We start from the raw sequence: 25,215 nt of genomic DNA on the forward strand, positions 1-25,215 counted from the left end.
CTAAACCCCTTCTAAAGCCCTTCTTTTCGGGTCTCTAAGCCCCTATAAAGCCCTTCTTTTCCTTTCTTTTTTTCTCTCTAAACCCTTTCTAAAGCCCTTCTTTTCCTTTCTTTTCGTGTCTCTAAAGCCTTCTTTTCGTGTCTCCAAGCCCCTATAAAGCCCTTCTTTTCCTTTCTTTTTTGCTCTCTAAAGCCCTTCTAAAGCCCTTATTTTCCTTTCTTTTAGTGTCTCTAAAGCCTTCTTTTCGGGTCTCCAAGCCCCTATAAAGCCCTTCTTTTCCTTTCTTTTTTGCTCTCTAAAGCCCTTCTTTTCTTTTCTTTTCGTGTCTCTAAAGCCTTCTTTTCGGGTCTCCAAGCCCCTATAAAGCCCTTCTTTTCCTTTCTTTTTTGCTCTCTAAAGCCCTTCTTTTCTTTTCTTTTCGTGTCTCTAAAGCCTTCTTTTCGGGTCTCCAAGCCCCTATAAAGCCCTTCTTTTCCTTTCTTTTTTGCTCTCTAAAGCCCTTCTAAAGCCCTTCTTTTCGGGTCTCCATCGTGTCTCTAAAGCCTTCTTTTCCTTTCTTTTTTGCTCTCTAAAGCCGTTCTAAAGCCCTTCTTTTCGGGTCTCTAAGCCCCTATAAAGCCCTTCTTTTCCTTTCTTTTCGTGTCTCTAAAGCCTTCTTTTCGGGTCTCCAAGACCCTATAAAGCCCTTCTTTTCCTTTCTTTTTTGCTTTCTAAAGCCCTTCTAAAGCCCTTCTTTTCCTTTCTTTTCGTGTCTCTAAAGCCTTCTTTTCGGGTCTCCAAGCCCCTATAAAGCCCTTCTTTTCCTTTCTTTTTTGCTCTCTAAAGCCCTTCTTTTCCTTTCTTTTTTTCTCTCTAAACCCCTTCTAAAGCCCTTCTTTTCGGGTCTCTAAGCCCCTATAAAGCCCTTCTTTTCCTTTCTTTTTTTCTCTCTAAACCCTTTCTAAAGCCCTTCTTTTCCTTTCTTTTCGTGTCTCTAAAGCCTTCTTTTCGGGTCTCCAAGCCCCTATAAAGCCCTTCTTTTCCTTTCTTTTTTGCTCTCTAAAGCCCTTCTTTTCCTTTCTTTTTTTCTCTCTAAACCCCTTCTAAAGCCCTTCTTTTCGGGTCTCTAAGCCCCTATAAAGCCCTTCTTTTCCTTTCTTTTTTTCTCTCTAAACCCTTTCTAAAGCCCTTCTTTTCCTTTCTTTTCGTGTCTCTAAAGCCTTCTTTTCGTGTCTCCAAGCCCCTATAAAGCCCTTCTTTTCCTTTCTTTTTTGCTCTCTAAAGCCCTTCTAAAGCCCTTCTTTTCCTTTCTTTTAGTGTCTCTAAAGCCTTCTTTTCGGGTCTCCAAGCCCCTATAAAGCCCTTCTTTTCCTTTCTTTTTTGCTCTCTAAAGCCCTTCTTTTCTTTTCTTTTCGTGTCTCTAAAGCCCTTCTTTTCTTTTCTTTTCGTGTCTCTAAAGCCTTCTTTTCGGGTCTCCAAGCCCCTATAAAGCCCTTCTTTTCCTTTCTTTTTTGCTCTCTAAAGCCCTTCTAAAGCCCTTCTTTTCGGGTCTCCAAGCCCCTATAAAACCCTTCTTTTCCTTTCTTTTTTGCTCTCTAAAGCCGTTCTAAAGCCCTTCTTTTCGGGTCTCTAAGCCCCTATAAAGCCCTTCTTTTCCTTTCTTTTCGTGTCTCTAAAGCCTTCTTTTCGGGTCTCCAAGACCCTATAAAGCCCTTCTTTTCCTTTCTTTTTTGCTCTCTAAAGCCCTTATAAAGCCCTTCTTTTCCTTTCTTTTAGTGTCTCTTAAGCCTTCTTTTCGGGTCTCCAAGCCCCTATAAAGCCCTTCTTTTCCTTTCTTTTTTGCTCTCTAAAGCCCTTATAAAGCCCTTCTTTTCCTTTCTTTTTTGCTCTCTAAAGCCCTTCTAAAGCCCTTCTTTTCCTTTCTTTTAGTGTCTCTTAAGCCTTCTTTTCGGGTCTCCAAGCCCCTATAAAGCCCTTCTTTTCCTTTCTTTTAGTGTCTCTTAAGCCTTCTTTTCGGGTCTCCAAGCCCCTATAAAGCCCTTCTTTTCCTTTCTTTTTTGCTCTCTAAAGCCCTTCTAAAGCCCTTCTTTTCCTTTCTTTTAGTGTCTCTAAAGCCTTCTGTTCGGGTCTCTAAGCCCCTATAAAGCCCTTCTTTTCCTTTATTTTTTGCTTTCTAAAGCCCTTCTAAAGCCCTTCTTTTCTTTTCATTTCGTGTCTCTAAAGCCTTCTTTTCGGGTCTCCAAGCCCCTATAAGGCCCTTCTTTTCCTTTCTTTTTTGCTCTCTAAAGCCCTTCTTTTCCTTTCTTTTTTTCTCTCTAAACCCCTTCTAAAGCCCTTCTTTTCCTTTCTTTTAGTGTCTCTAAAGCCTTCTTTTCGGGTCTCCAAGCCCCTATAAAGCCCTTCTTTTCCTTTCTTTTTTGCTCTGAAAAGCCCTTCTTTTCTTTTCTTTTCGTGTCTCTAAAGCCTTCTTTTCGCGTATCCAAGCCCCTATAAAGCTCTTCTTTTCCTTTCTTTTTTGCTCTCTAAAGCCCTTCTAAAGCCCTTCTTTTCCTTTCTTTTCGTGTCTCTAAAGCCTTCTTTTCGGGTCTCTAAGCCCCTATAAAGCCCTTCTTTTCCTTTCTTTTTTGCTCTCTAAAGCCGTTCTAAAGCCCTTCTTTTGCTTTCTTTTAGTGTCTCTAAAGCCTTCTTTTCGGGTCTCTAAGCCCCTATAAAGCCCTTCTTTTCCTTTCTTTTTTGCTCTCTAAAGCCCTTCTTTTCTTTCTTTTCGTGTCTCTAAAGCCCCTATAAAGCCCTTCTTTTCCTTTCTTTTTTGCTCTGTAAAATCCTTCTTTTCTTTTCTTTTCGTGTCTCTTAAGCCTTCTTTTCGTGTCTCTACAGCCCCTATAAAGCCCTTCCTATCTTTCCTTTTCGTGTCTCTTTAGCCTTGATTTCGTATCTTTAAAGCCCTTCTAAAGCCCTTCTTTTCGTTTCTTATGGTTTCTCTAAGTCCTTCTTTTTGTGTCTCAAAAGCCCTTCTTTGACCTTCTTTTTTGTTCTCTGAAGCCCTCCTTTTTGCTTTTTTATGCCAATTTTACAGTATTTTTAAAGTACTACATAGGGACTAGAGCCGATTTCGACAACATCGTCATTCCAATTGTGTAAGTTGAGCCTGACCAATGGGGACAAACAGGTTTCGCAAGTCCTGAGCAATTCCATCATTTTTAAAGTACTACATAGGGACTAGAGCCGATTTCGACAGCATCGACACTCCGATTGTGGTAGTTGAGCTGGACCAATCGATAGGAGAAAAACCCTTGGCTCCCTGTGGGATTCGAACCTGGGACCTTTTCACACCAAACCACTGCTCTACCAACTGAGCTACCTAGCCAGAGTCAAAATCCAGCAGCTGCTACAGGGGCTAGAGCCGATTTCGACAGTAGCGACATTCCCAATGTGGTAGTTGAGCCTGTCCTATCACGACACACCGACTGCGCTAGTCCTGACCAATTCCAGCATTTTTAAAGTACTACATAGGGACTAGAGCCGATTTCGACAACATCGACATTCCGATTGTGGTAGTTGAGCTGGACCAATCGATAGACTGGGAGAAAAACCCTTGGCTCCCTGTGGGATTCGAACCTTGGACTCTTGCACACCAAGCCACTGCTCTACCAACTGAGCTACCTAGCCAGAGTCAAAATCCAGCAGCTGCTACAGGGGCTAGAGCTGATTTCGACAGTATCGACATTCCCAATGTGGTAGTTAAGCCTGACCGATCGCAACACACCGACTGCGCTAGTCCTGACCATTTCCAGCATTTTTAAAGTACTACATAGGGACTAGAGCCGATTTCGACAGCATCGACACTCCGATTGTGGTAGTTGAGCTGGACCAATCGATAGGCTGGGAGAAAAACCCTTGGCTCCCTGTGGGATTCGAACCTGGGACCTTTGCACACCAAACCACTGCTCTACCAACTGAGCTACCGAGCCAGAGTCAAAATCCAGCAGCTGCTACAGGGGTTAGAGCCAATTTCGACATCATCGACATTCCGATTGTGGTAGTTGAGCCTGACTGATTGTGACACACCGATTGCGCTAGTCCTGACCAATTCCAGCATTTTTAAAGTACTACATAGGGACTAGAGCCGATTTCGACAACATCGACATTCCCATTGTGGTAGTTGAGCCTGACCGATCGCGACACACCGACTGCGCTATTCCGGACCAATTCCAGCATTTTTATAGTACTACAATGGGACTAGAGCCGATTTCGACAACATCGACATTCCGATTGTGGTAGTTGAGCTGGACCAATCGATAGACTGGGAGAAAAAACCCCTGTGGTATTCGAACCTGGGACTCTTGCACACCAAGCCACTGCTCTACCAACTGAGCTACCTAGCCAGAGTCAAAATCCAGCAGCTGCTACAGGGGCTAGCGCCAATTTCGACAGCATCAACATTCCGATTGTGGTAGTTGAGCCTAACCGATCGTGACACACCGATTGCGCTAGTCCTGACCAATTCCAGCATTTTTAAAGTACTACATAGGGACTAGAGCCGATTTCGACAACATCGACATTCCGATTGTGGTAGTTGAGCCAAACCAATCGCGACAAACAGATTGCGCTAGCCCTGACCAATTCCAGCATTTTTAAAGTACTACATAGGGACTAGAGCCGATTTCGACAGCATCGACACTCCGATTGTGGTAGTTGAGCTGGACCAATCGATAGGCTGGGAGAAAAACCATTGGCTGCCTGTGGGATTCGAACCTGGGACTCTTGCACACCAAGCCACTGCTCTACCAACTGAGCTACCTAGCCAGAGTCAAAATCCAGCAGCTGCTACAGGGGCTAGAGCCGATTTCGACAGTATCGACATTCCCAATGTGGTAGTTGAGCCTGACCTATCACGACACACCGACTGCGCTAGTCCTGACCAATTCCAGCATTTTTAAAGTACTACATAGGGACTAGAGCCGATTTCGACAACATCGACATTCCGATTGTGGTAGTTGAGCTGGACCAATCGATAGACTGGGAGAAAAACCCTTGGCTCCCTGTGGGATTCGAACCTGGGACTCTTGCACACCAAGCCACTGCTCTACCAATTGAGCTACCTAGCCAGAGTCAAAATCCAGCAGCTGCTACAGGGGCTAGAGCCGATTTCGACAGTATCGACATTCCCAATGTGGTAGTTAAGCCTGACCGATCGCAACACACCGACTGCGCTAGTCCTGACCAATTCCAGCATTTTTAAAGTACTACATTGGGACTAGAGCCGATTTCGACAGCATCGACACTCCGATTGTGGTAGTTGAGCTGGACCAATCGATAGGCTGGGAGAAAAACCCTTGGCTGCCTGTGGGATTCGAACCTGGGACTCTTGCACACCAAGCCACTGCTCTACCAACTGAGCTTCCGAGGCAGAGTCAAAATCCAGCAGCTGCTACAGGGGTAGAGCCGATTTCGACAGCTTCGACATTCCGATTGTGGTAGTTGAGCCTGAACGATCGCGACACTCCGACTTCGCTATTCCGGACCAATTCCAGCATTTTTAAAGTACTACAAAGAGACTAGAGCCGATTTCGACAACATCGACATTCCAATTGTGGTAGTTGAGCCAAACCAATCGCGACAAACAGATTGCGCTAGTCCTGACCAATTCCAGCATTTTTAAAGTACTACATAGGGACTAGAGCCGATTTAGACAGCATCGACACTCCGATTGTGGTAGTTGAGCTGGACCAATCGATAGGCTGGGAGAAAAACCCCAGGCTCCCTGTGGTATTCGAACCTGGGATTCTTGCACACCAAGCCACTGCTCTACCAACTGAGCTACCTAGCCAGAGTCAAAATCCAGCAGCTGCTACAGGGGCTAGAACCAATTTCGACAGCATCGACATTCCGATTGTGGTAGTTGAGTCTGACCGATCGCGACACACCGACTGCGCTAGTCCTGACCAATTCCAGCATTTTTTAAAGTGCTACATAGGGACTAGAGCAGATTTCGACAGCATCGACAATCCGATTGTGGTAGTTGAGCCTAACCAATCGCAACTTACTAATTGCAGTAATCCTGACCAATTCCAGCATTTTTTAAAGTACTACAAATGGACCAGAGCAGATTTCGACAGCATCGACATTCCAATTGTGGTAGTTGAGCCTAACCAAACGCAACAAACAGATTGCACTAGTCCTGATTTTTCCAGCATTTTTTAAAGTACTACATAGGGACTAGAGCCGATTTCGACAGTATCGACACTCCGATTGTGGTAGTTGGGCTGGACCAATCGCGACTAGAGCAGATTTTGTCAGCATCGACATTACGATTGTGGTAGTTGAGCTGGACCATTTGCTAGGCTGCTAGAAAAACCCTAGGCTCCCTCTGGGATTCGAACATGGGACTCTTGCACACCAAGCCACTGCTCTACCAACTGAGCTACTGAGCCAGTGTCAAAATCCAGCAGCTGCTACAGGGGCTAGAGCCAATTTCGACAGCATCGATATTCCGATTGTGGTAGTTGAGCCTGACCGATCGTGACACACTGATTGCGCTAGTCCTGACCAATTCCAGCATTTTTAAAGTACTACAAAGAGACTAGAGCCGATTTCGACAGCATCGACATTCCCATTGTGGTAGTTGAGCCTGACCGATCGCAACACAACGATTCCCCTTACTGGACCAATTCCAGCATCTTTAAAAGTACTACAAAGGGACTAGAGCAGATTTCTAAAGCATCGACATTCCGATTGTGGTAGTTGAGCCTAACCAATCACAACTTACAAATTGCAGTAGTCCTGACCAATTCCAGCATTTTTTAAAGTACTACAAATGGACCAGAGCAGATTTTGACAGCATCGACATTCCGATTGTGGTAGTTGAGCCTTACCAATCGCAATAAACAGATTGCGCTTGTCCTGACCAATTCCAGCATTTTTTCAAGTACTACAAAGGGACTTCAACAGCATCGACATTCCGATTGTGGTAGTTGAGCTGGACCAATCGATAGACTGGGAGAAAAACCCCAGGTTCCCTATGGGATTCGAACCTGGGACTCTTGCTTACCGAGCCATTGCTCTACCAACTGAGCTACCCAGCCAGAGTCAACACCCGGTAGCCGCTGCAGGGGCTAGAGCCTATTTTAACATCTTCTTTTTTCCAATTGTGGTAGTTGAGCCTGACCGATCGCGACACACCTATTGTGCTATTCCTGGCCAATTTCAGTATTTTTAAAGTACTACAAAGGGACTAGAGCCGATTTCGACAGCATCCCCCCCCCCCCCCCCATCGCTCTAATTTCTGGAATTTGTCGCAATTTCGGTGTGTGTAAAGCGTTGCGATTGGTCCAGGTCATTTAAGTAAGATGATTGCATAACCGGTATTGTCGTCAATCTGCGGCAATAGTGTAAAATTTATTCTTTAATTGTCAGGTTGGTGGCGGTGTCAATATATTGGTGCAGATAAATGGTGTAAGCGTGGCCAATTGGTTCAAAATCTAGGACGGGGCTGACCTTTACAAATCAATGGGAATTAGAGTTTCTAGCATTAATGGGGTGGGGCATTTCTGTTTGTAAACCCGACTGTTTGTTTATCTCAACTCTCCTCAAGAAGGAGTCCGAGTCTGCGCAGATGCGTTTCCGGTGCATTTCCAATTCCCAGACGACACGAAGATTCTGGCTTTAATGGTAAGCAGCATATACGTGTTTATTATTTGCGAAAGATTTTTGTAAGTCTACTGCTCAGCTTATTTGCCTGATTGTGCGATTGTGTGTGAGTTCGTGGTCGTCCGGTGATAGAGGCCACAATTTAAGAGATTTTCGCGTCAAAAATTTTCAATTTGTAGATATAGATATTTGGGTACTTTTGTAATGGGCTGGATTAAACGTGATTAAAACTAATAAAAAGTCCACAGGTAATTACAAAAGCATTTTATTTCAACAGCTTTGACATAGATGAACAAGAAAATGTAAAAAACTGTTTGAAAAGTGAAAGTTACAGGGTGGGGGGGTATACTACAAAACTACCGATAATTGTTAGAATGAACTGATTTTCTTCATTATCTTGTTTAGTGTTTTTCCGTTACAAAATTCCTGAAGATTTGAAAATTATTTAAGTTTGTGATGGAGGTTGCGTGAATGACTCAAAAACGGTGATAGTTGACCACATCAGACATGCTGAAAACTTTTCAGAATGGTCGGACATTTGGATCGGCAGTAATGAAAAATTTGCTAGACCAAATGGATATTTGTTGGACCAAAAAACACCCTATTCGTTTGAGACAGATACTGTCAGTAAGATTGGGAAGCTTACTTTGTTTGTGAATGTGATAGGTTTAAAATGGAGGGGAAAACGCTTTGGGTTTTATATAATTTATGTCGAATGATGACTGTAAATTCAAAATTGTGGTTCTTAAAACACTTATCGGTCCTTTGTACCGACCAAGTCCAATTTTTTACCGGTCTGGACAAAAAACAAGTCGTTTCTCAAACTTTTGATATCATGAAACAGCATTTATCCAAAAACTGATAATTAGAGTTTTGGATCTACTTGGCTATTATTGATCATAACAAACATACATGTACAGTTAACAGAGTACTACTAGTATGTGCAGACATGCTGAAACTGTTGGTCCGACATACCCTGAGCGTCAGAGCAACGTAAAAGCTAGCTTGCGAAATATACCTTGTGGCGGAGTCGCTTTTACTAACTCTGAAGACCAGCGGCCATGAAAGTTTTCCATCAATCAAATAGAATTGCTCCGCAGTGAAAATGCAGTTGAATGTCATCAGACCAAAATAGCTACAGCTACACTGTATGCCCGATACCACTATAAGGGCTGCGCAATGGCTACACGAAAATAAGTTTTTACAGCAGAATGTTGCTTGTATTGTGGCACTGATAGTCCGTGGGCCAAATACCGAAACCCTCCCCCCCTTAGTGATTTTCGTTCACTATTTTTTTCTGATAGCTTAGGTCCTTAGCTTTTATTTTCTGCTTGTTTGCCATTAAACTGGTGGTGGGTGTGTGTGCTACAGCCGTTGCCATGGTAACACACGGGTTAAAAATTGACATTTCTGAGCCCAACAAAATCTAAAATATTTCAAATACATAAACTAAATAGAATTCAAAATCGTTCTAGACATATAGTCTAAGATGTGCACTATACCTAACGATGAACAAAATTTTCCAAGATGGCGGCAAATCCAAGATGGCGGCCAATTTTTGCTGTTTTTTAAGAAATTTTGATAATTTTTAATATTTTAATTCTTATTTAATTATTAAAGAATTGCAATATCTGAGATATTTTGATGCACCAGTGAAGCATGGAATCTCTACTTTCTGCCTGTGGTGTTTGTTCAAGGTGCAATCTTTTTATTGAGATGAAAAATCCTGAAGTCCAACATGGCTGCCACAAAACAAGTCTTTTACATGTAGCTGTCCTGTCTGGAAATATGACAAATTTATCATCCCAAATTAAGTTCTTCATTACTTTTGGTGCACTGAATATAAAAACAGAACCCTTTTCAATTACTTGACTTAATTTGGATTACAGTATGGCTTTCAAAATTCAAAATGGCCGCCAATGACCGTGAATTTACATCTTTGTAACCAGTAGACTAAAATATGACAGCAATATTCCTAATTTTATCTTAAGTTTGGATGAATACTTATGTTTTAATAGTGCTGATCACTACTAGATGTGTGGTCATGTAAAATGATTTAAAAAAAGAAAGATCAAATGGTCAACAATAACCTAGACTAGATAAAAGACCTATAATACCCCCCCATAAATGCAAGTCACTCACATTTGACCTAAGAAATCACACAAAGTTTCATGTACATGCTAATCACTCACATTTGACATGGGAAAGAATACTTTTGAGTTGAAATACTAATGTATTCTGTCGCATTTGAAAGAAATGGCTGTCAATGAGTATAGGGGACTATATATTGATGGTCAATATCATACACTCTTGCAAAAAAATTGATAGAAAATTATATTCCAAAAGAATGTTACTTAGATTGATTTAATTAACCTGAACCCCCCTTTAGCGACTTTTATTTACTATTATATATCGCTTACATCCTAAGATCCCATGTTCTGCTTGTTTTCTATTCATTTAACCCAGCCATTGCCATACTAACACAGGGGTTCCAAATTGACATTTCTGAGACTAAGAAAATTTAATACATTTCAAATATATGAACTTCAACAATAATGTAAACTTTAGAAGACATCTGTATTCGTGGTATGATGGCAAAACATTCTTTGAACGTCCAAGATGATGTGATTTTTTTCAAGATGGCAGCAATATCAAAATTGCGGTCGGTTTAAGCTGATTTCTAAACCTGTTTCTACTGTAAGTAACTAACGTTGAAAATTTAATAATTTAATGGGATCGAGAAATGTTAAGTATTTGATATCCATATGGTATTTAGTCTTTACTTACGGCTTATAGTGTTTGTTATTTCTACACTGTATAATTTTCAAAAAAAAAAAAAAATTGAAATCCAAAATGACCCCAACAAATCCTGGGTGATTTACTTCGGTAGGCCCCTATATATTGCTGTCCTATTAAACTTCTAATATTGTATATTGTTCTCCGAAATTGCCTTCTTTCTATCTGTATTTATTCTTTTATTCTTTTGTATTTGTTGTTACCTTTTGATGTATTGAATTTGAATAATATGAAGCCAAGATCGTGAACATTTGTAATAACTCAATATGGTCTACAAGTATTTAAATTATCGTGCGGTAGATGGCTGAAATTATTTGATCATCTCTTACCATCTATTGGGCAAGTTGAATGACACAAAATAGTCTGATTTTGAGTAAAAGGCAACTAGTTTGCAAATATAGATGGCGATTTTGCATTTCTATACAATTATATTTTAAGTAAAATGCTATGAAAAATTAAATTATATATTCAGTTGAAATAAGTGGATATATTGATTTTTCCAAAACGTGGATATAATTTTACCTCTTTAGCAGTTTGAAGCTGAGTTAGGGCATATACCGGTACATGTAAATGTTTTATTCCATTTATTCATATAGATGAACACCATCTTAGATTGTAACAAAAACTCAGTTTCAGAGGTAACAGCAAATTTTAATTGGCTTTCCAGTGAACATTCTTCATTAAAAAAGACTACAGCCAAGACATTTCATCCATTTCCAAAAAGCCTAAATCCTAAATATTTAACTAAATATGGACAAGTGTTTCCGTGAAAGCAGTGTAGAAAGGGCATATTTGATTATAATTAGCTGCACAAATTTTAGAATTATTTGTTTGTTGCACTGTTTAATATTATTGCAACAAAATTCATACCTGCACTGTCATGGCCATTTGTGGCCATGGTGAATTTTGGAATAGCCAAGTAAATATAATTTGGCTGAAAATGAATAGAAATGATTTATATTTAGATAATATCCTGATAGGTTAATTTAGTTTATCAGAAAGAGCAAAAGAGGCATTTTGAAACGAAAATGTAATATGTATTCGGTCAGCTCAGCAATATGTATAAACCCTGTTTTGTGATGGCCACCATGGGTTTCAGGTTTTAATACACTTAAAAAAGAGGATGTAGGAGTAACAATCACTGAAAACAGTAATTATGCAATTCTGTTCATATCAGCATATCCAAAAACCTAACATTTTTCAATTCCAATGCTGCTTTCAAAGTTTACAAAAAGCTACTTTCAGTAATAAGAAGAAAATTTACATAAATCTATCGTCATCTTGCATTGGCTGCCATTTTGGCAATTTAACTATGATAATTTTTTCAAATAATTGTATTGATAACTGAGGTCCAAGTCTAATTTTTAAAAAAAAGTTTACAATACAGCGAGTTCATATATTTGAAATACATGTCAATTTAAAGGTCTCAGAAATTATAATTTAAAAACCCCTGTGTTACTATGGCAACAGCTGAATCTGTCACACCTTTCACCTATTACATGGCAAACAAGCAGAAAATTTGAACTTAGGGCCCAAGCTATCAGAAAATCACAGTAAATAAAAATTGCTAATAGGGCTGAGCTAGCTTGAGTTTATTGTACCACCAGCGTAGGCGCTGGCGGTACACATGGTTTTAGTCCCGACCCGTATGTTCCGCCGGCTCCTGCGGCTCCGCCGGCTCCGCCGGCTCCTGCGGCTCTGCCGCCAAGTCACCGTTACCGCTTCTCCTCCTAGACGGTAATGGCCTCCATACCCATCTCTTGGATTTAGGTCACCTATAATCTCAACTCGTTCCACGTAAAATTTGGGCTTTGTCGGTATTGGGGTCTAGGTGTGGCACTCATTGCAATGCACCCTTGTCCAAAAATGGCAAAATTAAATGCTAATTATCTCCCCTACGGAAGGAATTATGGGAAAAATTTCTACAGACAGCTTTCCAAAAGTCATATGTGTAGATTTCAAATATGCCCTTGGATTTGACCTTTGACCTTTATTTCAAGGTCAAACGGGCCAAAATTTTCAAAAAAACAAAATTTTTGCTGAAAAAAAAATTATTTGCGGTCTTATTCAGACACCACACAGACTTAACTAATAATATTAATGGAAAGTGTTACCCTTCAGGTCATCTTTCATCTCCGTGAATTTGGGGTCAATCGGTGCATTTTCACGGAATTAGCGGCCATAAGATATCGAAACTGAAAACTGTCTCTAAATCGGGAACCGTTAATGCCAGACACCCATTCTTTTTTGCATTTTGTAGAGCATGTAAAGCCCAACACTGGGGGTGGTCTCCGTTTTTTTGTATTCCATACGGTTTTCGAGTTACGCTGTATCAAAAAGTACATATTGGTGGTGAAAGCAAAATGTGCAGTACGGTAATGGATAATAAATTTTGAACTCCGGAAAAATAAAACATAAGGCTTGGCAAAGCAGACAACTTGTGGTCAAAAATGACATTATTTCATCAAATTTGAACATCTGGAACTTCAGAGCACCTCCCATTTCAAGAATTTTGACCAAAATGACCTTTTCTTTATTTTAATTAATTTTTTCTGTAGGAAATTTATGGCACATTATGGTAACTCCAAAATTATAACATTTAGTCCCTTATATCTCCAAAACTGGCAGAGATAGGTCCATAGTTACTATTGAAGTTGAATAGGAAGACATATACTGGCAATCTAAATGTGACCTTAAAATTGACCTTTGACCTACTTTTCACCATGAACTGAACTTTGCAAATTTTGCTTCCCTTTTATCTCCAAAACTGGCAGAGATAGGTCCATAGTCTCTATTGAAGTTGAATAGGAAGTCATATACTGGCAATCTACATGTGACCTTAAAGTTGACCTTTGACCTACTTTTCACCATGAACTGAACTTTGCAAAATTTGATTCCCTTTTATCTCCAAAACTGGCAGAGATAGGTCCATAGTCTCTATTGAAGTTGAATAGGAAGACATATACTGGCAATCTAAAAGTGACCTTAAAATTGACCTTTGACCTACTTTTCACCATGAACTGAACTTTGCATATTTTGCTTCCCCTTTATCTCCAAAACTGGCAGAGATAGGTCCATAGTTACTATTGAACGTGAATAGGAAGTCATATACTGGCAATCTAAGTGTGACCTTGAAATTGACCTTTGACCTACTTATTATCATGAACTGAACTCTGCTAATTTCTTTCTCTTTTAACTCCAAACCTGGCAGAGATAGGCCCATAGTTACTATTGAAGTTGAATAGGAAGTCATATACTGGCAATTTACTGTGACCTTGGAATTGACCTTTGACCTACCTTACGATGAACTTAACTTTGATTGTACCATTTTTAGTAATATATATATTTTTTGCATATTTTGAAAATTCTTGTTGATTGCATTTTTATGTACAGACACAGATGTGTCTGTACATATAGCCATCATCTGCGTCTGTCGTCGCCGTCGCCGTCGTCGCTGTCGTCGCCGTCGTCGCCGTCGCTGTCGCCGTGCACTTTTACCGATAACACGATAAGTGGAAAACCATTTTACCTTTTGACTTGAAACTTGCAGAACTGATGAATATTCATAAAACGCAGGTCAAGTTCGCAAATCAGCATGATCGGGTCACTTTTAGGTAATTTATGCTGTTTTTTCACTTTTTTCAGCATATATGCAGCACCGATAACACGATAAGTGGAAAACCATTTTACCTTTTGACTTGAAACTTACAGAACTGATGAATATTCATAATACGCAGGTCAAGTTCGAAAATCAGCATGATCGGGTCACTTTTAGGGAATTTATGCTGTTTTTTCACTTTTTTCAGCATATATGCAGCACCGATAACACGATAAGTGGAAAACCATTTTACCTTTTGACTTGAAACTTACAGAACTGATGAATATTCATAATACGCAGGTCAAGTTCAAAAATCAGCATGATCGGGTCACTTTTAGGTAATTTATGCTGTTTTTATGTACAGACACAGATGTGTCTGTACATATAGCCATCATCTGCGTCTGTCGTCGCCGTCGCCGTCGTTGCCGTCGTCGCCATGCACTTTTACCGATAACACGATAAGTGGAAAACTGTTTTTTCTTTTTGTTTGAAACTTACAGAACTGATGAATATTCATAATACGCAGGTCGAGTTCGAAAATCAGCATGATCGGGTCACTTATAGGGAATTTATGCTGTTTTTTCACTTTTTTCAGCATATATGCAGCACCGATAACACGATAAGTGGAAAACCATTTTACCTTTTGGCTTGAAACTTACAGAACTGATGAATATACATAATACGCAGGTCAAGTTCGAAAATCAGCTTGATTGGGTCATTTTTAGTGAATTTAGGCTATTTTTTCTCTTTTTTCAGCATATATGCAACACCGATAACACCATAAATGGAAAACCATTTTACCTTTTGGCTTGAAACTTACAAAACTGATGAATATTCAAAATACGCAGGTCAAGTTTGAAAATCGGCATGATCGGGCCATTTTTAGGGATGTTATGCTGTTTTTTCACTTCTTTCAACATATATGCAATGCTTATAACACAATATAAGAAAAACAGATAGGCCAATTGTCATTATACTCACAGGAGTAGTCAAACTAACTAAAACGCAGGTTGAGTTCCAAAATCAGCATAATCGGGCCATTCTTTTAGAAGTTATGCTGTTTTTTCATATTTCCTCAGATGCAATTGTTAGGCATATTAACAGTCTCATTATTGAACTAATAAGAAACGTAAAAGTGTTTGTTTGACATTTCCTGCATCTTAGTAACATTGTTAGTTGATTATGTAAAAATGATGGTAAACTTGTTATTGTGTATTATGTTATAAAGTGTCAAAAATGGAAATAAACAAATATCATTGCAGTTTGTCAGATTCAATCATCTACTATATTCATTATCTCAGAATGGAGGAAATTGGACATTAAACACTGTTCTATTGATATTTTTCCCATCTCATCAATTTTCTTAGTTGATCATATACAAATGGTAGAAAACTGTTTATTTTGTTTTATGTTAAAAAAGTGTTTTAAAAATGGAAGTAAACCCATTGCAGAACAGTGCTGTCTTGCTTCAGCATATATGCAGCACCGATAACACGATAATTGGAAAACCATTTTACCTTTTCCCTTGAAACTTACAAAACTGATGAATATTCATAATACGCAGGTCAAGTTCGAAAATCAGCATGATCGGGTCATTTTTAGGGAAGTTATGCTGTTTTTCACTTTTTTCACCATATATGCAACACTGATAACATGATAAGTGAAAAATCATTTTACCTTTTGGCTTGAAACTTGCAGAACTAATGAATATTCATATTACGTAGGTCAAGTTCGAAAATCAGCATGATCGGGTCATTTTTAGGGTAGTTATGCTGTTTTTTCACTTTTTTTTTGCATATATGCAGCACCGATAACACGATAAGTGGAAAACCATTTTACCTTTTGGTTTCAAACTTACAGAACTGATGAATATTCATAATACGCAGGTCAAGTTTGAAAATCAGTATGATTGGGTCATTTTTAGGGAAGTTATGCAGTTTTTCACTTTTTTCAACATATATGCAACACTGATAACATGATAAGTGGAAAACCATTTTACCTTTTGGTTTGAAACTTGCAGAACTAATGAATATTCATAATACGCAGGTCAAGTTTGAAAATCAGCATCATCGGGTCATTTTTAGGGAAGTAATGCTGTTTTTTCACTTTTTTCAGCATATATGCAACACCTTTGTGCTATATGATGGTACTGTATGGATGACAGTCTATAAAATTGTCCCTTGGGTGATCATTAATTAAATTAAGGTCTATAAAGTCACTTGCCTACTCATTAATTTTCAATTGGCCATTAAATGAGATTACATAAAACACTCCTTGAGATTTCCCTGTAAAGTCCCATAGGTTTAGCTCTCTTAACTGTGTCACAAAATAAGGATTTGGTGATAATTGTGCAGATAAATGGTGTTTAACATTGCAAATAAATTTACAACAAAAAGAATGTGTTATGCCAACATGCTATAGATGAATAACAGTGCTTTATTTTTCTCAAACTTGGTGGGGTTATTAATATAAAGTTAATACAGCTAGATTAAAAGTTTGAATAGCAGCTTTATTGGAATTTTTTACGTTTTATTAAAAATTTTTTTAAAATTATTTTTCAAACACAAGCATCTTCAAGATGTGATTTTATACTCCCATCCACCAGAAGTGCTGTGCATTTTCTGTATTTTTGTATATAATTGTTATTTCTTCAGATTTAATTCTTAGGCATGTTAACAGTCTCATTATGGAACTAATAAGATATGTAAAAGTGTTGTTTTGACATTTTGTGCTTCTTAACAATATTGTTTGTTGATTATATAAAAATGACGGTAAACCTGTTATAATATTGTGCATTGTGTAATAAAGTATCATAAATGGAAAGGAACTCATCATTGCAGTTTGTCAGATTTAATCATTCACTATGTTCAGCATCTGCAAATGGAGCAAATTGGACATTGAAAATTGTTCTATTGCTATTTTTCCTATGTCAACAATTTTCCTAGTTGAACATTTAAAAATGACAGTTTATTGATCATTTTTTTTGAAAAAAGGTGTTGAAAATGGAAAGAAAATCATTTCAGTACAGTTATCTCTTGTTTACATTTTGGCATTTTGAAAGTGTGACTCTGAACTTCCATGGCCTTGAAGACCTTCCCAAATCACATTTTTATGTACAGACACAGATGTGTCTGTACATATAGCCATCATCTGCGTCTGTCGTCGCCGTCGTCGCTGTCGCCGTCGTCGCCGTCGCCGTCGCCGTGCACTTTTACCGATAACACGATAAGTGGAAAACCATTTTGCCTTTTGATTTGAAACTTGCAGAACTGATGAATATTCATAATACGCAGGTCAAGTTCGAAAATCAGCATGATCGGGTCACTCTTAGGGAATTTATGCTGTTTTTTCACTTTTTTCAACATATATGCAGCACCGATAACACGATAAGTGGAAAACCATTTTACCTTTTGACTTGAAACTTACAGAACTGATGAATATTCATAATATGCAGGTCAAGTTCGAAAATCAGCATGATTGGGCCATTTTTAGGGAATTTATGCTGTTTTTTCACTTTTTCAGCATATATGCAGCACCGATAACACAGTAAGTGGAAAACCATTTTACCTTTTGGCTTGAAACTTACAGAACTGATGAAAATTCTTAATACGCAGGTCAAGTTCGAAAATCAGCATGATTGGGCCATTTTTAGGGCATTTATGCTCTTTTTTCACTTTTCAATATAAATGCAACACTGATAACACAATATAAGAAAAACGGATTGGCCAATTGGCATTATATTCACAGGAGTGGTCAATCTTACTAAAATGCAGGTTGAGTTCGAAAATCAGCATAATTGGGCCATTATTTTAGAAGTTATACTGTTTTTTCACATTTCCTCAGATTCAATTATTAGGCATGTTAACTGTCTCATTATTGAACTAATTAGATGCGTAAAAGTGTTTGTTTGATATTTCCTGCATCTTTACAACATTGTTAGTTGATTATGTAAAAAAACATGGTAAACTTGTTATCATGTATTGTGTGATAAAGTGTCAAAAATGGAAATAAACTCATATCATTGCAGTTTGTCAGATTCAATCATCCACTATGTTCAGAATCTCAGAATGGAGGAAATTGGACATTTAACACTGTTCTATCGATACTTTTCCCATCTCATCAATTTTCTTAGTTGGTCATATAAAAATGGCAGTAAAATGTTTATTTTGTTTTATGTTAAAAAAGTGTTAAAATGGAAATAAACCCATTTCAGGACAGTGCTGTCTTGTTTACATTTTGGCATTTTCAAGATGTGACTTTGAAGTTCCATGGGCCTGAAGACCTTTGCTTGTCATGTTTTCTGAATGTCCATGTTACTAATATTTTATTCATAACATTTGATGGTTATTATGCTGTTAAACATTATGTAACGTTGCATCAAAATTTGAAGAAACCCCTATTTAGGGCACTGCTCCTATGATGACCATTTAAGGGAAAACATGTCACTTGCTGTTCTCAAACTTACAAGAAAGAAACATGGGTCTAACATACAGCCTCAGTAGGCAATGCAGTCTGTTTGGTAAATTTTTCTGGCAGTTAAACAGTTTTTTGTGAAAATTTAATTTTTCACTTATTGACATTTTCAAGGTGCGACTTAGAACCTCCACGGGCTTGAAGACCCTTGCTAGTCACATTTTCTGAAAATCCATGACACGTATATTTTATCATTTAAAATTGATGGTCATTAAGCATTATGTAATGTTGCATCAAAATAGAAGAAAACACAATATTTGGTGCTGCTGCCATGATGACCATTATGGGAAAACGGTGTTACTTATTACTGTCAAACTTTCAAAAAAGAAACACAGGACTAAAATGCAGCCCGAGTTGGAAAAGCAGTCTAATTGGCTTCTTTTTCTGGAAGTTATACACTTAGTGAAATATTCATTATCTTTTTGGCATATTCATTGTGGGACTCAGAGCTCCCATGGACAAGAAGCCTAATGGTAATCAAATTTTCTACATGTCCATGCTATTTATAGTCAATAATCAAAAATTGGTGATAATTATTCTATAATTTATTATGTAATGTTACATCAAAATTGACAGTAATCTTTTTGCACTGCTACTGCAAACATTATGAAAAGAAAACTGTGTTACTTATTATTATATTTAACTTATAAGTACGATTTTTAGGATTGGCATGCAGTTCAAATTAGAAAGCCAGGTCAATTGGGTCATCATTTTTATTAAATTTATGCATTTTTTGTGAAATTTTCATTTTTCTCATTCTGGCACTTCCTAATTGAAAACTTGAACTCTGATGGGCCTGGAGCCTTATGCTTTTACTTTCATCAGCGTTACCTGTTGTGCATAATTAAAATTTTATGTTGACTGTGCAGTTAAACATAATGTATTATTGCATCAGAATTGGGCAGTCTCCTGTTTTTGTGCATTATTGTTTTCTGCTTTTCTTAAGGTGTGACTTATGGGCCTGAAGACCTTTGATAGACAAATTTGTGTGGTCAGTCTGTTAATTCCCCTTGGGTATTCACAAGGCTAATTTCAGTGCTATAAACTCATTTACCTAATTAAGTAGCCATTAATTGAAATTTCATAAAGCACACTTGTTGATATTTCCCTGTTAAGCTCTCTGCTAGATAACATAGTGTCCATAATAAGGAAGCAGTGAATAACAGCTTCATTAGAATTATATTTTTGTTGTTTCTATTTAATTTTTTCTCCAACACTGGCATTTTTAAGATGTGATTTTTAACTCCCATCCACCTGAGGCTGTGCACATTTTCAGTATTTCCACATAAGCAGCTGTATTGGTATTTATGTCTTTAAACACTATGTAATATTATTTTATGCACTGTCATCATTTTTCATATATAGGGACTTTCATCATGTGAATTTTAACTCTCATGGTCCTGACATTGTAATCTTATTGAAAGGGTGGATTAAGACCATTTTCTGGGTCTCCTGGAAGACAGTCAGATTTTAAAGTTAATATTTACGGGTTTCTGTTGGAAGACTATCAAAATGGAGGATGGATCAACAGAGATACTTTGGAATACTGTCAGAAAATATCTCTGAATCTGCTCCTGTTATTGACCATGTTACCTGTTGTGCATGATTAAAAATCAGTGTTGACTGACTGTGCTATTATAAGCATTTATTATTGCATCAAAATTGACATAATGACCTATTTTGCATCTTTTTTTTCTGTTTTTTGTCTGTACATTTGACAGCTTTGCTGCCTTGTTTCACTTTTTTCAGCATATATGCAGCACCGATAACACCATAAGTGGAAAACCATTTTACCTTTTGACTTGAAACTTACAGAACTGATGAATATTCATAATACGCAGGTCAAGTTTGAAAATCAGCATGATTGGGCTATTTTGAGGGAATTTATGCTGTTTTTTCACTATTTTCAATATAAATGCAACACTGATAACACAATATAAGAAAAACGGATTGGCCAATTGTAATTATACTCACAGGAATGGTCAATCTTACTAAAACGCAGGTTGAGTTCGAAAATCAGCATAATCGGGCCATTATTTTAGAAGTTATACTGTTTTTTTCACATTTCCTCAGATTCAATTCTTAAGCATGTTAACAGTCTCATTATTTAACTAATAAGATGCCTAAAAGTGTTTGTTTGATATTTCCTGCATCTTTACAACATTGTTAGTTGATTATGTAAAAAACATGGTAAACTTGTTATCATGTATTGTGTAATAAAGTGTCAAAAATAGAAATAAACTCATATCATTGCAGTTTGTCAGATTCAATCATCCACTATGTTCAGAATCTCAGAATGGAGGAAATTGGACATTTAACACTGTTCTATTGATACTTTTCCCATCTCATCAATTTTCTTAGTTGGTCATATAAAAATGGCAGTAAAATGTTTATTTTGTTTTATGTTAAAAAAAGTGTTAAAAATGGAAATAAACCCATTTCAGAACAGTGCTGTCTTGTTTACATTTTGGCATTATCAAGGCGTGACTTTGAAGTTCCATGGGCCTGAAGACCTTTGCTAGTCACATTTTCTGAATATCTGTGATACAAATATTTTATAATTAAAAATTGATGGTCATTAAGCTGTTAAACATTATGTAATATTGCATCAAAATTTGAAGAAACCCCTATTTTGGGCACTGCTTCCATGATGACCATTTAAGGAAAATCATGTCACGTACTGTTCTCAAACTTACAGGAAAGAAACATGGGACTAAAATACAGCTTCAGTAGGCAATGCAGTCTGTTTGGTTTTTTTTTTTTTTTTTTTTTTTTTTTTTTTGGCAGTTAAACAGTTTTTTGTGAAAATTTAATTTTTCACATATTGGCATTTTCAAGGTGTGACTTTAAAGTTCCATGATCTTGAAGACTTTTGCTTGTCACATTTTCTGAATGTCCATGTTACTAATATTTTATTAATAACATTTGATTGTCATTATGCTGTTAAACATTATTTAATGTTGTATCAAAATTTGAAGAAACCCCTATTTTGGGCACTGCTCCTATGATGACCATTTAAGGGAAATCATGTCACTTACTGTTCTCAAACTTATAGGAAAGAAACATGGCACTAAAATACAGCTTCAATAGGCAATGCAGTCTGTTTGGTAAATTTTTCTGGCAATTTAACAGTTTTTTGTGAAAATTTAATTTTTCACTTATTTGCATCTTTATTTTCTGTTCTTTGTCTGTACATTTGACAGCTTTGCTGCCTTGTTACAGCTTGTCAAGCACAAGACTGGTGGCTGTGTTCCTTATTTTGTATATGTGGGGGTCTATACGAATGCTCTTGCTCCAGCTGGTGGTACAATATTCGGAGGCGGTATCGCCTCTCTGATCCTCTAGTTAAATTTTATTTTGTATTGGAATAATGTATCATATCATTTCATGTGTAAGCAAATTGGCGGCCATTTTGAATTTCGAAAGTCATAATGCAATCTGAATTAACACAATTTATAGAAAAGGGTCCTAGGTCCATATTCAGTACACCTAAAAGTAATAAAGAATGTAATTTGAGATGATTAATATGGCATCATTCCAGTTAGGACAGCCGTATGTAAAAGACATGTTTTGTGGCAGCCACCTTGGATTTCAGGATTTTACGTCAAAATTAAAAGGTTACATCTTCAACAAGCACTTTAGGCAGACAGCAGAGGCTTTTTACCATTATGGAACATCAAAACACATGCCACATTGCAATTTCTTAATAATTAAATAAAAACTCAAATATAAAAATATTCCCAAAATTATTAAAAAATGAGCAATAATTGGCAGCCATCTTGAATTTGCTGCCATCTTGGGACATTTTGATGATTGTGAAGTATAGCACACTTCTTAATTTACACATCTGGTATAATTGTGAATTCCATGATTTTAAATGCATTTGATATATTTAATTTTTATTTTTGGTCTCAAAAATATCAATTTTCAACCCCAGACATTACCATGGCAACAGCTCTGTTACTCAGACTCACCACCTGTTTAATGGCAAACAAGCAGAATATAAAAGCTTAGGGCCTTACCTACCAGAAAATAATAGAAAACAAAAATCAATAATGGGACTAAGTTGGTGGGAGATAATTAAAATTAATATTCTGTTGGAAGAATATATTATATCAATTTTAGCCAGTGTGTATAAGCATATTGGCGGCCATTTTGAATTTTGAAAGTCTTAATGTAATCAGAATTAATGCAAATTGTTTTAAAAAGTCCTAAGTTCGAATTCAGTTTATTAAAAGTAATAAAGAATGACACTTTGATGATAAATCTGGCATCTTTCCAGTTGGGACAGCAGACTTATATTTTGGCCACCATTTTGGATTTCAGGATTTTACAACAAAATTAAAAGGTTTCATCTAAAATAAATACTGTAGGTAGCAAGTAGAGACTGTATGCTATTCTGGAGCATCAAAACATATCCCACATTCTTATTCCTTAATAATTGAATAAAGACTCAAATATGACAAATAATTGAAATTACCCAAAAATTAGCAAAAATTGGCCGCCATCTTGAATTTACAGCCATCTTGGAATATTTTGAGGATCATAAAGTATAGTGCAGCTCTTAAACTATACATCTGAAAAGATTTTGAATTCCATTCACTTAACACATTTGAATAATTTAATATTTTTTTGGTCTCAGAAATTTCAATTTTTAATCTCAGACGTTACCATGGCAACGGCTGTAGCACACACACCCACCACCAGTTTAATGGCAAACAAGCGGAAAATCAAAGCCTAGGACCTAAGCTATCAGAAAAACATAGTGAACGAAAACCACTAAGGGGGGGGAGGGGGGTCTACATTGGCCCATAGACTATGACCTTCGACTGCAAGATATTTTCATTTCAAACTTCTAACTCCGCGTCAGGCACTTTAATTGCTTCTTGTCTCGCCTGCACGAGACTTCAGCGCAAGGCAGGAAAGGCAGCTCCAGGCGGCCAAACCTGTGACGTACGAGACTTATGACTTCCAAATATGGATCCAGGCAGACACAGCTGTGATGTGTGACTTCCAAATATGGAAGCGCCCCAGGCAGAATTTTGAAGAAGAACGCCCCCGAGTTGCCACTGTTCGCTAGAGCCTGGTATTGCTACTATGGGTTATATATGAAATCAAGATCGAGCTGGCAATACCGGAATCTAGAACCTAGGGTAGTCCGACATTATGCTGTTTAGCATTATGTAATATTGCATCAAAATAGAAGAAAACACAATTTTTGGTGATGTTGCCATGATGACCATTATGGGAAAACCGTATTACTTATGATTGTTAAACTTTCAAAAAAGAAACACAGGACTCAAATGCAACCTGAGTTGGAAAAGCAGTCTAATTGGCTTCTTTTTCTGGAAGTTATTTATTTTAGTGAAATATTCATTACTATAGTATTGGCATATTCATTGTGGGACTCTGAGCTCCCATGGACATGAAGCTGCATGGTAATCAAATTTTCTATATGTCTATGCTATTTATAGTCAATAATTAAAAATTGGTGATCATTATTCTGTAATTTATTATGTAATGTTACATCAAAATTGACAAAAATCTTTTTATACTGCTACTACAAACATTATGAAAAGAAGACTGTGTTACTTATTAGTATTTTTAACTTACAAGTATGGTTTTTAGGATTGGCATGCAGTTTTTCGCACATTGGCATTTTCAAGGTGTGACTTAGAACCACCACAGGCTTGAAGACCCATGCAAGTCACATTTTCTGAAAATCCATGATACGTATATTTTATTATTAAAAATTGATGGTCATTATGCTGTTAAGCATTATGTAATATTGCATCAAAATAGAAGAAAACACAATTTTGGGAGCTGCTGCCATGATGACCATTATGGGAAAACCATGTTACTTATGATTGTCAAACTTTCAAAAAAGAAACACAGGACTAAAATGCAGCCCGAGTTGAAAAAGCAGTCTAATTGGCTTCTTTTTCTTGAAGTTATACATTTAAGTGAAATATTCATTTTTATCGTGTTGGCATATTCATTGTGGGACTCAGAATTCCCATGGACATAAAGCCATATGGTAACCAAACTTTCTACATGTCCATGCTATTTATAGTCAATAATCAAAAATTGGTGATAATTATTCTGTAATTTATTATGTAATGTTACATCAAAATTGACAAAAATGCACTGCTACTATAAACATTTTGAAAAGAAAACTGTGTTACTTATTATTTTTAACTTACAAGTATGATTTTTAGGATTGGCATGCAGTTCAAATTAGAAAGCCAGATCAATTGGGTTATCATTTATTATTGAACTTATGCAATTTTGTGTAAAATTTTCATTTTTCTCATTCTGGCACTTTCAAAGTGTGAACTCTCATGGGCCTGAAGCCTTATGCTTGTTACATATTTTACTTACATTGGTATTACCTGTTGAGCATAATTAAAATTTGATATTGAATTTGCGGTTAAGCATAATGTACTTTTGCATCAGAATTGACAGTAGCCTATTTTGTGCATTTTTATTTTCTGCTTTTTGTCTGTACATTTGACAGCTTTGCTGCCTTGTTAATTTTATCTTTATTTGCATATGACTAATATGTATAACTAACTGTGCAGCATTGGTACCTGATAACATCTCAAACATCAGTAATTACCACATGGCCTGCACTTTGAATATTTGGCTGGTAACTTCTTAATAAAACAGTTTGCTGCCATGTTAAATAAACACCTGGGCCCGGTTGCACCAACCGGTCG

The 25,215-nt window shown here is 37.2% G+C and overlaps 1 long non-coding RNA gene across 7 annotated transcripts in view; it reads left to right on the forward strand.

Annotated features, from left to right (window-relative positions):
• Positions 1–7,521: 7,521 nt before the first annotated feature.
• The window catches only part of LOC106159108 (uncharacterized), a 42,301-nt gene continuing 24,607 nt past the window's right edge, over positions 7,522–25,215 (forward strand). For all 7 annotated transcript variants that reach the window (XR_015335369.1, XR_015335372.1, XR_015335370.1 and 4 more), the window contains exon 1: positions 7,522–7,650. This is a non-coding gene — a long non-coding RNA (uncharacterized LOC106159108). The remainder of the gene's footprint in view (positions 7,651–25,215) is intronic.

This window comes from Lingula anatina, chromosome 7 (assembly GCF_051362555.1).
Source record: "Lingula anatina isolate TDL-2025a chromosome 7, LinAna3.0, whole genome shotgun sequence".
NCBI classification, from domain to species: Eukaryota; Metazoa; Brachiopoda; class Lingulata; order Lingulida; family Lingulidae; genus Lingula; species Lingula anatina.